The following is a 14,934-nucleotide window of genomic DNA, read 5'->3' as shown; positions in this document are numbered from 1 at the left end:
CTAAAGTCTGGGTGTGGTAAAAGGCTCGTCTTTATTGATCCAATTAGAGGGAGGAATCTAGAGGGAGGATGTTTGAAACCCCTTACCTGTCCGTACTCAGTTACAACTTCATTTCTATCTCTGCCTCAAGAAAGGAATGGGGGAATTGACTAGTTTCTAGATGAAAGTTTGGCATTGTGGGTTTATATTATCGATCCACAGCATTTAGAGAACTGATGGGGAGACTGGACAATTGCAGGAGGTGGAGGGGGAAAGTTGGAGAGATTTCTTCTCCTTCTATGGCATCTACTGTCTAGAGAATGTCTAGGGAATTAGTTTTCCCTGACTGTTTGCATGACCTTATTTTCTCTTATTTTCTTACTCATTTAAATTTATTTTATCTTACTTCACTGTATGTACCTTTATGAATTTCTTAAATCATTTTTGCAATAAGGTCTCAGATAAACAAATAAATAAAATCCTCTTGAAATAGTCAAGTCCTTTCAGATTTTCTTGGCTGTACAATCTGCTTTGACACATAAAGTTATAATTTAGAAACACTCAGGTTCACGCAGTCCATGACACTTGGCAAAGTCCAAAATAAATGGTTTTTAAAAGTGATTTGTATCACAGCCATCCTCTACTAATACTGACTTTAAGATTTTTTTATTTTCAATTTATATTTAAATTAATTCAATAATTTTTAATAGCTACTTTGTCTCTGGAACATGTCCAGAGAATACCTCTACTGATCCTTGAGCCTCAAGGTTGAGCCTAGTTGTATTTTCTTTCTAAATATCTCTGGGCAAAGTCTAAACCCTTCTTGTTAATTGCTTTAGTGCTTCACTGAAGTGTTTCTCTAGATTTTGAAGAGTAATATTGTTGGATCATCATGTTGCTTGAGGGAGGGTTATAGTAAATGGATTCTTCTAAGCATCTGTCTGCTGCAAATATCAATCAACAGAGTAGTTTGAGGAAGAATCACAGAATTATGGAATTGTGGTGGTGGTGGTAGCTTGCATTTCATTGAGCTGAGAAACCTACATTTCTTCAAGGGTATCATCTGTCTGCATTTGAAAAACATTCAGTCCCAATGTAATATCCTTTTGAAGCTTATCTCTGCTCTGACAGGTGTTTTGTGACTTAGCCTTAAGTGAGCATTACTTTGTGACTGACTACTGTTTCAGGGCTCAGTAACATCTCCTAGAGATGGTTCTAGCTCCTTCACAGAGCTCTATAAAGATGAGATTTCAAAGTCTGACTCTGTGGTCTGATACTTCTCTGTGGTCTGATTGCTTCTCCAGTCTACAGAGCCTGTATTACACACGGCTAACTATTTTAGCACCACTTTCTTTCAAAAAAATTATTTATATATATTTTACATCATTTTTCTTTTTTTTACAATGTTTGTTTTCTTTTCTCAGGTGTAGTCCCCATAGACTTTCCACCACCAATTCACCCCTGCACCATCACCATTGTCCCTTGTGTTTTTCCTGCCCTCATTTTGATCCCTCTTTCTCCCCTGCAGAATGTCTCTGATTTCTAGTTGTCTGTTTATTTTTGTTTTGTTGTGTTTTGTTTTTATTGTTATTATTTTTTCCCCTTGGTCCCTCATCTGGTTCCCCTATCTTCTTCCTATAAGTGAAACCATCTGATATTTTTCTTTTTCTTCTGGCTTATTTCACTGAGCATAATTCCTTCTAGCTCCATCCATGTTGCTGTGAATGGCATGAGTTTATCTTTTGTGATTGCTGAATAGCATTCCATTGTGTATATATACCACATCTTCCTGTTCCAGTCATCTATTTTTTGGGCATTTGGGGTGTTTCCAAGTCTTACCTATCATAAATAGCAGCATCACTTTCTTAGTCTCATGTCTACAAATGCTTCAGCCACCTTACTTTTTTTATTTTAACTTTTGGAACTTATTTTCACTTTTAGTCAAAACACACCAGAACATGCATTAAATAAGCATTCTATAACTTGGTCATTCTATAACTTCTCATGCTTTCATGTCTATTTTTGTTTACTTTTCCACTTGTATGTGTGTTTGTGTGTGTGTGTGCATGGGCACATGCATCTGCTGAGTTGGCAGACTGGCCGGTCCAATGTGTATTGGGAAGAAGAAAATACCACTTGGTAATAACAGATTTGGTAGGAAAACTTTCTCTTCTTTAAGAGGGAAAAGGAGGAACTGTGTTCCATATTAAAGGAATGGTACATGTAATTATCATCCCAGCTGTAAATAAAAATACTCACCGTGGTTAGGAGAAGGAGCCTCACAGCCTGGGCCTCCAAAAGAAATGGTACAGTGGTATCAAATGTCCTTTTTTCAAGGACAACTGTCCAGGGGCATAGAAACCAAAGCTTGATCCTAAGCGTTCATGGTCATTTCCTCTGTTGACACTGATTATCTGGATTGACAGTGTAAGACAGTAACTTTCCTGGTACATAATAAATTCTATTCTCTTTTATTTTTAAAAAATCTCCTCTTCACTAATACCAACAAGCATATCTGATGTGTTCAGTTGTCTTGACATTGTAACAATTCCGCAGCATTTGCGGACAATTCATACTTGAATTGAGAGCAGCCTGGTCAATGCAAGCATTTATTGAGAAACACAAATTGATGAGCCTGAGCAGACAGTGATCTGGGAATTACATATGGGCAGAGGAGAATTAGGCTTGTCTGCAAAAACCAGTCTACTCCCTATTATCTTGAAACTTTCCAAAAAGCTCTACTCAGTCTGCAGAGAAATATGTGGCACATACTAGCTTCTCTGTAAATATCTAAACTATTTAAAGTGATATGAATGAATGAATTCTGTTCATTGAATGAATTCTGTTCTTTAAAGCTTCAACTAAGATCTTTTGCATGGCTTCTCATTGCCAAAGAACTTCTGACAGCTGACAGGAAGAAAATAATGGATAGGAACGCTCTGTATTTTTCATTCATTTCATATTTCAAACTGTGGTTTTTGGGGGAAGGGAAATTGCTGTCTGTCATTTGTATATATTTGGCAATGAAAAAAGCATAGGAGAGCAATACTCTGCTTTTTAAAAGTCTGCATTATTATGCACATTCCTCCTTATGGTTAATTGAAAGGGAAAACATACTACCAGCTTTTGTTTCTGTTTTTGCCCCTCAGTAAGGTGGCATAGTTCTCATGCCTGTAGCTCATTGGGAAGGGGATGAATCTTTAGCTTCCTGAAATACACAGCCAGGGGCTTTTTAAGGGGTTCTGTAAATACAAAGTGGCATCCAAAGCAAAAGTTGCAACTTCCCACTCAGCATATCATTGAATGATGGCAAGGGGTTGCAGCCCTTCTTACAGTAATTAAAGACTAGAATGTATCTTCAGTAATCCTTTCATCTAAAATTCATTTTTTTCAGCATCTACTAGGTAGAAACCACAGGTCTAGATGGTGGGGTCACCTGGCAAGTTCCTGTTTTCATGTAGGTTACTTTATTAGTGGGAGATCTAATGTGAGCACTAACTATTTACAAGCTCTCCCATCTAGGTAATCAAATATGGACCAGTCCAACCAAAGGGTAATTGGTGTTGTCCCTGAAGATGGGAGGAGGCTGGGAATGGATTAAATATGGGACAATGTAATACAACTGGTGGTGTCAGTAGAGGTCTGACAGAGAGAACTCAAGTCCCAAACAGTCTGTGGTTCACAGCCAAAAGGGGTGGGTGAGAGAAAATGTTGGAAGAGTGAATTTGCATAGATTATGACAGAATTCAGTCTTGGGGGAACAAGACCCAGGTACTTGCATTAGTTCACTAAGGACTGGGGTAGATAACTGGAGCTGTGGTGCAGAATACAGTGCCTGGTACAACTGAAGAGCTAAGTGGCTGTTTGCTGTATGAATGCCTGAACAGACCTCAGGACCATCAGTGCCACCACCAGTGGGATTGGAAAATTTGAAGAGGGGTCAAGACTATAAGTTCTGTTTTCTCAGTACCAGCTACTATTTCTGCTTTTACTTTATACAATAGCCCTGGATAAACTGGACAGTATTTGGAGAAGAATTTTTGGACAAAGTTAGAGTCTAGGGAAGCCGAATTTAGGTCTTGTACTGATTTCGCTAATTGGGCCAACTTCTTACTAACAGTCTATGTCAAAGTTCCACTTTATCTTGCCTCTTACTGAGAAATCTGTTCAACTTTGGTTCAGAAAGTAATATATATAAATAATCCAGTCAAAAAATGGGCAGAAGAGCTAAAATGAAACTTTTCCAAAGAGGAAATGCAAATGGCCAACAGGCATATGAAAAAATGTTCAACATCACTTGTAATCAGGGAAATGCAAATCAAAACTACCATGAGATACCATCTTACACCAGTGAGAATGGCACATATTAAAAAAACTAGCAACAACAAATGTTGGCGAGGTTGTGGAGAAAAAGGAACTCTCCTGCACTGCTGGTGGGAGTGCAAACTGGTCCAACCACTAAGGAAAGCTGTGTGGAGGTTCCTCAATCTGGTAAACATAGAGCTTCCATATGATCCAGCAATTCCACTCCTAGGCATTTATCCAAAGAACACAGAAACATTAATTCAAAAGGGCACCTGCACCCCTATGTTTGTTTATAGCAGCACTAATTACAATAGCTAAGCTATGGAAGCAACCCAAATGCCTAAAAATAGATGACTGGATCAAGAAGATGTGGTACATATACACAATGGAATATTACTCAGCAATCAAAAAAGATAAACTCATGCAATTTACAGCAACATGGATGGCGCTGGAAGGGATCATGCTCAGTGAAATAAGCCAGAAAGAAAAAGAAAAAATACCAGATGGTCTCACTCATAACAGGAATCTAGAAAACCTAAATAAGGGACCAGGAAAAGGAATAACTATAATAAAGAAAAAATCAAAATAAACAAGCAACTATAAACCAAAGACACACTATGGGGGGGGGCAGAGAGAGAAGGGATTAGGGTCATAATAAGGGGGGTGCAATTGTATGGTGAATATAAAAAATAAATCTTAAAAAATGAAATTAAAAATATATATACATACATATATATATGATAAACATACATGTAGACACAATTGTTTTATCAGATTCATGTGAGAATCAATAGGAAGAACATGGTGAGAACCTGTGAGCAAAGGTGAGTTTTGAAGCAGAGCAGAGTCTGTGATTTCTGTTATTATTTACACTGCTCCTTAGTTTGAGTAGTCCCAGACCAATGAATATTATATAAGACAGAAGGAATAAAAGGTTAAACTCGGCACCAGGGGAGGCCAGGGAGAGAGGTGCTGGCATTATCAAGAGTCCCCACAGGAAGGGAAGTTAACATAGGCTAGGGTGAAGGGAATAATACCTATGGCAGTTGTCATTAATTGAGGTCTTCATGGAAGCCACATGCTTTCTATACACTATCTCACACTTCCCTCACATAGCCCCAGGGGGTATGCATTGTTATCCCCACTTTGCAGATAAGGAAACCAGAGCTTGGCAAGATCAGCTAACTAGTCTAAGAAGTGCGCCTGCCATGTGTTATGTACTCCATAAATATTTCTTAAACGAATGAGTCAATGAATAGGGCCACACAGCTGGTAAGTGGCAAATCCGGGATTTGTGCTCAGACTGTCTCAAAGACAGGTCCCTAGCTGCTATTTTTCCTCAAGGTTTTATTTTTGCAGATAGCCAGGAGGTTACTGGAGTAATGTTTAGCAGCACTGCTCCTGAGCAGGCAAATGTCGGTCTTCCTCTTAAGTAAACCCAGCTGCCACAGTACACTGGTGGAGTCATGTTGCCAACCAGGAGTAGCCAGCTGCCTACTGGTTATCTACATGAAGGAATGCTGTTTTGCTATTTCCCTCCGACTGATACTGAAATTCAAACGGTGAAGGACTCCAAGTACAACATATCATGCCGAGGGATGGGGTACCCTTGTGGGATCACACAAGAACCTGGTGAGAACATGCTGGAATCATTATTCTGATGGATCAGGAATACTTTCTCACCCAAGAGCAGGGGCCACGTCTGCGGAGCACTCCCGGTGGTCAGACTGAGTTGGTTTCCTCCACACAGGGGCCCATATCAGCAATCAGAGGGCCACCCCCATTGGGAAAACAGAGCCATTTGTCCACATAACTTCAGGGGAGTCCTGAGACTAGAACGCCCGGCTAGAGATGTCCTTTTAAAGACTCTACTACAATGGCTTTTGCAGGTGAACCCTGTGACTCCAGAAACAGAAAGCACCTGCCCTCCCCATCACTCAGGCTTAGCCCACTGCAGGCTCGGAGCCCCCGTAGATTTCCTGCATGCTGACTGATTGGGCTGTGAGGTTAAGAAACAATTTTCCAGGGAGATTGTGTTCTGCAGTCAGGACAGCATGTCAAAAAGAGGCAAACCTTTTGTTGGTTCCTCTTAATTCCCCTAGAAAGTACATTGTGTGGAAAGAGGAATTGCTTTTTCTGGCTTCAATTTAATGTAGTGCTGGTTTAGAAAGCGAGGGCCTGAGACTAATGGGCCATTTCTTTGGCCTCAGATTCATAGAGACGGACCTGAAAAGGAGGGCTCTCTCTCACAGAGGGGTTTGGAAGAAGGGGAAAGTAGCCACTGCTGGCTAAAGTGGTCAAGAGACTGGCTAGAGAGACATCCCAGCAAAAACAAGGATCCTAAGGGGGCAGGTGCTGTTATTTAACAAATATACCTGATGATTTAAGTTGGGGTGTGTGTGATTTCAAGGTGGGTACTGACCATCGATCGGTCCCTTATGCTCACAACTATGGAGTGAGGAACAATAAATTCAGGGCAGTTGCTTTTGTTTTTTATCACTCATCCTGTCAGAACACTCAGGTAAAAATTAGACCTTTTAAAACTGAGAAAATCATCAACCGTCAGTGTTCGAATATCTGAAGTTAAGCTTGCTTTTTGCTGTTTTCTGGGCTCTCTGGTCTGTTTCATCTGCTCACAGGACCTTGATTTTCAGTATCTTTCAGATCTAAGTCTCTAGTCCAGATTTTGAAATATGCATCCCTGAGTGACCACCAACACCTCAAGCTTGATTTCCTCAACTCACGCTTCCAACTCTCAGAACACAGAGCTCCTCTATTCTCCATCTCAGTGAACGTCATCACTGACCCAGAATCTAAGCCTTAAATGAGCCACACTGGACTCCTCCTTTCTCACTCCCACATCCAATCAGCCACTAAGGAGTGATGGATTTTAACTCAATAATATCACTTAACTTCTTGCCTCACATTCTATCTCACAACTACTATCTACCTTAGTTTAGGTTCTAATCCTTTAAAAACCCTTTCTTTTCTGACCTGGACCAGTATGTGGTTTCATAAGTGGACCCCCTCCAGTTCTTCTACGTGACCAGTTAGGATAAATTTTCTGAATCTCAGCTCGCATGTCATTCCTTTCTCGACAGATCTTTTCCCCCACGTGCTATTTGACATCTGACATGCTCTATTCCTCAGGTGCTTTTCCTGTCTCTCTCCACTGGTTCCCATGTACACTCCCATGTCCCAAACTCCTCTTTCTAGACCCAATGTGACAAGCTCACAGAGACCTCCATGATGCTAAATAGTCTCTTTCTATTGGCACATAGCAATTCATTCTTTTTTTTTAAATTCTTCTTTTTTTTTTTTTTTAAAGATTTATTTATTATTTATACAAGCACTGGGTACAGTCAGAAGTGCGGGAGGGTGAGAGAATTCACCAGAGCCAGAGCGGGGAGCAGAGCAGGCAGAAGGACCGAAGTACACTGCTGAGGGGAGCAGCGGGCGGCAGGAGAGGTCTGTGCGCCATGTGGGACCCTCCTCTGGTGGCCGGGGAGCAGCCGGGGATCGAACCAGCGCTGCAGAGGCCGCAGGCAGCTTTGCAACCCAGCGCTCAACCGCTGCGCCACTGGGGAGGCCCGCAATTCATTCTTGAGGACTCAACTTATCCATAGCCTTCCTGATTCTTAGCTCCAGGTGAAAATAAGTGTGCTCTTTTATGAATAGTTCTGACACCAAATGAGTGTTCCCCTCACCCATCAGCATGTTCCCCACTTCCCTGGATCCACTTGGTGACCTATAATTTTATTCAATTCAATTCAGACACTCATGACCTGGATTTAGCACAGAGTGCACAGGTTAAGGGCTCAGCCCCACAAACCATTCTCCTACTTCATCAATTTCAAGTTCTGTACTTCTGTATTTCAGAAGTACTTCTGCACTTCTGACCAATCAGTTTTAAATCATGAATTCACATGATCCCCTTTTTGGTTCAATAGTTTGCTAGAATGGTTCATAGAACCCAGGAGTAGTTAAGTTACTACTATAGGATTAATATAAAGGATACAACTCAGGTGCAGCCAAATGGAAGCGATTCATAGGGCAAGTTAGGGGAATAAGGGCAAGGTATTGGGGGAGCAAGCAAGGGTGCATATATGGTGAAGGATTAGACTTTCAACAGTGAATTTAATGTTGCATATACACATGTTGATTTCCAGTGATGCATGCCTGAAACTTATATAATGTTACAATGCAATGCTACTTCAAAAAAAAAAAAAAAAAAAAAGTTAAAATGCTTGTGGAATGAATGCAGGATGATAACCTCCCTCTACTGGCCAGTTTGAGAAGAGCCACCTTGTTTCTTTTTAACATTTTTGCATTAAGGGGAGAAATCCTATATTGTCAAAATAGTAACAAAAAATATATTAGCAAAGAAGTAAAACAATGTTACTTCTTTAATAAGAAAAGTCCTGACCAAATAAAAACATGAACTTTTTGACTTTCAAAATTAAACTTTGTTCTTTTTCTGCCAGGATTTCTGCTTCAAGCCAACCCTGACCTAGTTGTTGGAGAATCTAGCATCTCTATTTCAGAACATGAGTGTGCTAAACATTTTGTTACAATATTTTCTCTTACAAGAGCAAAGGACCTATGACTTGAAAAGGGCTTCAGCTGCACCCCCACCAAAATCATTTTCCACTCTTTTTTTTTTTTAAGGAAAATAGTGTTCAGAAGAGGAAAAGATGGAAAATACAACTGCTGTCTGCCATACGACAGTCTTCATCACAGTAACTTTTTTTTTTAGAAATTTCTGGGGGAGAAGATGCTAATGTGAGTATTTTGCTTAATGGCGAGGATTAAATGCTAAATCCTTTCTTCTGGGGATTATGCTGCAGGAAATAAACCAGAAGATAAATACTGGGTGATGTCATTTATATGTGGACTATAGAGAACCCCAACAAAGGGTCAAAGACAAACTTTGAAATTAAACCTTAAAAGCTGACCATGGATCTAGACATCCAGAGTGGGAGGGGAAGAGGGGAGAACAGGGTAGGCAGGGAGCACCATGGACCATGCTGGAGGATTATGGGTGCTTCTGTGGTAGGTGTGCTATGGTGACTATATCTGAAAGGGGAGATCCTATATTACAAAATGCTAGCAACAATGTGAACCCATGGTGCTTGAATAAAAAACCAAATGAATAAAAACCAAATAAATCCTTTTCTCTGATTTGATTCTTTTGGAATCTGGAAATTAGTGGGCCCCTATACCATGTTTATAAATTCAAATAGGGGCAAATTGTTTTAAATATTGACTGTTTGTAAAGTGTTTTGTTATCAGGGTGATCATAATGATGAATGCATTCAAGAAGGACTTGGAAATCCCTAGAACCCACAACACTGCATTTATGGCCCTGAGGCATGACCAGGAGTTGGTGGAGAATTATAAAGTTAATGTGGTCCATCTTTCCCAAATCAGTTCTTTTCATAATTCTTCGAAGAAAGGCTAAGAGCAGCCACTTTGGTTTTTTCTGTGCCTCAAAGAATAAACAAAACTGGGGAAGGGCTCAAGGCAGAGCAGGAGGAAACTTCAGCAGAAATGAAGAAAAAGAAACTATCAACATTCATGGTTGGCTTGGGCTCATGTGGCACTCATAGGACTGGGCCAACGCAAAAGAAGAAAATGTCCATTTTTGCTGTTTTCTCTCTCTTTTCCTTTTTTTAAAAAGAAGACTATAAATTCTGGCAGAAGACCATCTGCTCTTCTATTTGGCGCCAGCTGCTGCTTCTGTCGCGTGGTTTGTTTTCTCCTGCGGCTTCTTCCTATTTTGCTGTTTGTGATTCTTTTCCTAATGCTTCGCACTCCACTCATGCCAACCTCTTGCTGATGTCCTTACTTATATAAGCTGGGTAATTGGTTTTAAATCTGGTCTGAAAACACCCTCTCCTCTCCCCAAAAGTGGGTTGTGCCCCCAGCTGTCTGCAGTTATCCCAAAGTCTGCTACAAGGGAGCATTACCTAGTTTGAGAGGTCAAAATTAAAACCACTTGGCTGAGTGATGGATTCTAAAGGAAATAGCTGGGCTGGGTGACTCAAAGAGTTTGCATTTTCTGGCCACTGCTTTCATAACAAAAGCACATTTTAGTCACCTGAACTTAGCTGACTTCAGTGTGTTTTTGGGAAGGCTTATTGGGCTGAAGAGGCAACAAAGGGTTTGTCTGTATCTGCTCAGATGAGAGATGTGTGCACCCCGGTGGATCCAATATAAGGTCTTCCATTATATGGAGTAACAGGAAATCATATCCTCACTGAACATTGGCAAACCCAGGTACCCAAACTGGAGACAGTTACACATCAAGTGGACTAGGATGAGCAGACATTCCTATTTGATTGAAGAATATTGCATTTCACAATATTCACCCAATCAGTTCTTTTCATAATTCTTCAAACAAAGAACTCACCATTTTTGGTGAATCTCAGACCTTTCTTTATTTCTCCAAAAGCCACCTACAGTGGAATACCTTAGTGTTTTTCAAATATCCTGCATCTCTGAATCACTTAATAAATACTTGGTGCATTAATGAACTACCATTTTTTTTAAAGATTTATTTATGCGTACAAGAGCTGGGGTACAGGCCAGAGGTGTGGGAGGGTGAGAGGATTCACCAGAGATAGAGGGGGAGCAGAACAGGCAGACTGACCGAAGTACACTGCTGAGGGGAGCAGCGGGCAAGGCAGGAGAGGTCTGCTGAACCATGTGAGTTGTTCCCTGGCCAGCCAGGGGATCAAACTCATGCTGCAGAGGCGGCGGACAGCTTTACAGGTTGTGCCTTAACCCCTTACACCACCAGGGAGGTCCTGAATTACCAATTTTAACTGGATTAAAAATATGAAGATTTACAAATAACATTTAAAATTTTATCATAAAAATAATTGTTTTATTTTATAATCTTCCACCAGGGAGTTTTTGCCCAACTCAGGGATGTATATCTTGAGTCTTAAGTCTTCCTAATGTTCTCCTATGAATGTCTAGGAATGATTTCTCCATGGGATTTAAGAGCTCCTTCAGGTCGTGGATTGGTAAGGATATCACTCTTCAAGGTTGGAGGGTCGAATGATTTAACCTGGGAAATAGTAGCAATGGAATTGGAATACAAGTTTTGGCCAGAAAAGTGCCATCCTCGTTTGCAGCCTTTGGACATGGTAGTTAAATGGTCTAGCTGGGTGACCAGCTATATTTTCTGAAGAGTGAAGGAAATCTTCAGGTCTGGGCAATCAAATCCTTGCTCTCATCATAGGCCTTCTTAAGAAATCTCAACTACTTATATTTATCCCTAAAAATCCTGACAATTGGACTCTGAAAGGCAGATTTAGATGGCTCATGACAGTGATTATATTTCTGGGATACATTATTTGTGCAGGTCTCGTAGAAATCAGTATTCTTCATTGGCATTATAGTCATAAAGTAATAGTTTGGCCTTATTCCTCATTTCAAAAGTGTGTATGAGTCTTTATTCCATAATGGCATAAAATTTAAGTGGGGGGGAAGCAATGTTTATATTTGGCATTTATTTCTTTGACTAGTACTCTCAAAATAAGTACATTCAGTGGCTAAAAAACTGATAGCATCGAATATTCTCACCAATTCAGTCAACAATAAATGGATGTAAAGAGGTTTATTTTGGGGGGAGGCAGTAATTAGTCTCTACAAATAAAATGCTGGCAGTCTTCGAGGAGCCCTTTCTCTGTTCAAGTAGCTATATCCATTCATCTGTACGTGAATGTGTTTATATTAAAAAAATCAATTAAATGAAAAAAATTCTAATTTTTAGTCTGGGTTTCAGAAGGTTAAAAAATACAGAAATTTGTCAAGCATTTTCTCCCCTTACTGCCATGTGTTGATTCATAGTCATTAAGTCTGTGTTTTTGTATAATTGTAACATATTTAGGTATTTCTACAATGTTATGTCATGGATATTAGGCAACATATATAGGGTCATTTGCAAAAATACATTTTTCAATGGTCCATTCTGATTTATTTCTGAAGTCATTTTTGTGGCTGGCTTTATTCATTTCTTATAATAGTGTTAGTTTATTTTTGCCATCAGTTGTGCAATTTTGAAAGACATCTCTGTGGTTTTATTCTTTCCCATTCCTTTAGTAAGTTAATTTTGAAGTGGAGAGATTACTTCATATTTTTAATTGGTAAAACTCCAATTTTGTAGAGAAGTTGTCTTTTACTTGAAAAAAGCTATAAAGCTTTGATGCTTTCCTGTCCACTGTTTCACTGAGACTTGTTATTGAAAATGCAAATGGCACAAATGGATCACAACTCTACTAAAATTAAATGAAATTCATTGTCATTTTTCCTGCCCCCACTTTTCTTCTTTGAGTGCTTATCTAAATCACCCTCATAGCTTAATTTGATTATTAGTTTCATTTGTGTAATGAATGAAATGGGAATATGAATATGTGAATCTAAACAAAGACTTATACACATGAGTGTTCACAGCAGCTCTGTTGGAAATAGTCAAGTAGAAATAATCCAAATGTCCACCAATGTACTATGGATATGCAAATGAGGTTACCATAGAATACTACTTAGCAACAAAAAGGCAAGAACTACTAATATACACAACATGGATGAATCTCAAAATCATCCTGCTGAGTAAAAGAAAAACAAGAATACTGTTATGTTTCCATCTACTGTATGTAATTATAGAAAATATAAAGTAACAGATAGGGATAGCAAGCAGAAGAGTAGTTCCCTGCATATAGGGAAGAAGGAGAGATGGACTGTAAGAAGCATGAGGAGATTTCTGTAGGTGATAAAAATAAGATTTTGACAATACAACGTCTTTTTTGAATTCTAATTTTTTTTTAATTGAAGTAATGTTGGTATGCCCCACCAGATATGATTCAGAGTTACAGGTTGACACCTCTTCAGATGTATGTTACCACACCACACCTTCCACCAAGGCAGCCACAGTCCTCGACCATAGTCCACTGTGGTCCAGCCACACTTTTGGGGGTGATGTTTCTTTACATTCTTTCAGTCACTGGGGTCTTTTCTTTCCTGGTCAGGTAGGAAGATGTCCACGAAGTTTCTCTAACTTTATTTGGTTTTGTTAATGTTTATAGTTTCTTTTCCTTTTAGAGGTTATTTTAAAATTTAAGTTCTGTTGTCTCAGAATAACACTGCCTGATAATTTAGTTGACAGACTAAAGTCCAAAGAACAATTAAATACTTAACTAAGACAAATACGTTCAACAAGATAAAATTTTGGACATATGAACAAATTTTGATAGAGGGATCCCTACTTACCAGAAAAAAATGTTTGATTTGTTTGGATTCTTTAGTATTTCCTTAAGGAAATTTGTATTTTTCTTGGGCGAGACAACATTTATAAATGGTTTCTCAGCAAGGTGGTACATACTTTCCCCAAATAAAATCGTACATATTACAATCCAGGAAGAGAATGTAAAATATTTGAAATTGTCTTTTAAAAGTGTGGTTTTTGGCTAGTTATAATGTGATTGCTTGCTTGTTTCACATTTTTGCTGGACTAGACCAGGACTTCCTTGGGCTTCCTCTCTGTGTTAGTCAGAATAAGCTATGTAACCTGCAGTAATAACCCCTGGATCTTAGTTGCTTGAAACGACAAGAAAAGTTTATTTCTCAGTCAGGATACATATCCTCTAAAGATTGGCTGCCAAGAAGAAAGGAGATGGGGAGATGTTCTAGACTATTACCATCAAAATAAGGGAGGTTCATCTTCAAGTTTCTACTGATGAAATGGAAAAACCTATTGGTAATCCTAGGTAGAGCAATTAGACAGAAGAAATGTATAATATGAATTAGAGCTGGGCAAGAAGTAAAACTATCATTATTTGCAGATGACATGATAATTTACACAGAGAACTCACAAGACTCCATCAAAAAACTAATTGAATCAGATTAGCAAAGTGGCAGGGTATAAGATCCTTACCCACAACACACAAAATCAGTTACCTTCCTATATACAAACAATGAGAGAGAAGAGGAAGACATTAAGAAAGTGAGCCCACTTACAATTACAGCAAAAACAAAAAAATACTTATGCTGGGTATTAATGCTTTCACCCAAAGTGACACTTTTTTACTATTTCTTTAGTTTTACCTTTTCCAAAATGTCATATTGCAATCATACAGAATACAAACTTTCAGGGTAGCTTCCTTCACTTAACAAGAAACATATACTTCTATGGTTAGATTTTGGTTTTTGTTGTTATCATTGCTTCATAATTGTCCATTGGAAAGAGCACTTGCCCTGTCAAAGAAATCCCCAAACAGAGCACAATCTCAAAGCTCACAAGCTCCTCAGTGTATACCCTAAAAACCACAAGAGACCGTGCTTTAGATTCCTAAAGAAATCACACCATTATCAGAAGCTTTTTTTTTTTTTAAAGATTTATTTGTTTATTTATACAAGCACTGGGTACAGTCAGAAGCGCGGGAGGGCGAGAGAACTCACCAGAGCCAGAGCAGGGAGCAGAACAGACAGACCGACGGAACACACTGCTGAGGGAAGCAGCGGGCGGCAGGAGAGGTCTGCGGGCCATGTGGGACCCTCTTCCGGTGGCCGGGGAGCAGCTGGGGATCGAACCGGCACCGCAGAGGCTGCGGGCAGCTTCACAGTCCAGTGCTCAACCGCTGCACC

General features: G+C 39.5%; 2 long non-coding RNA genes across 2 annotated transcripts in view; one reads left to right on the top strand and one right to left on the bottom strand.

Annotated features, from left to right (window-relative positions):
* LOC119238476 (uncharacterized) overlaps nucleotides 1-8,971 on the top strand; it is a 94,230-nt gene extending 85,259 nt beyond the window's left edge. Inside the window, exon 5 of the long non-coding RNA XR_008553837.1 lies at nucleotides 8,953-8,971. This is a non-coding gene — a long non-coding RNA (uncharacterized LOC119238476). The remainder of the gene's footprint in view (nucleotides 1-8,952) is intronic.
* LOC119237900 (uncharacterized) overlaps nucleotides 1-14,934 on the bottom strand; it is a 331,742-nt gene that overhangs the window by 20,854 nt on the left and 295,954 nt on the right. The window lies entirely within an intron of this gene.

This window comes from Talpa occidentalis, unplaced genomic scaffold (genome assembly GCF_014898055.3).
Source record: "Talpa occidentalis isolate TD23 unplaced genomic scaffold, MPIMG_talOcc4v2.1 talOcc4.11, whole genome shotgun sequence".
NCBI lineage: Eukaryota > Metazoa > Chordata > Mammalia > Eulipotyphla > Talpidae > Talpa > Talpa occidentalis.
The sequence above is the reverse complement of the archived record's forward strand: the minus strand, read 5'-3'. Positions and strand labels throughout refer to the sequence as shown.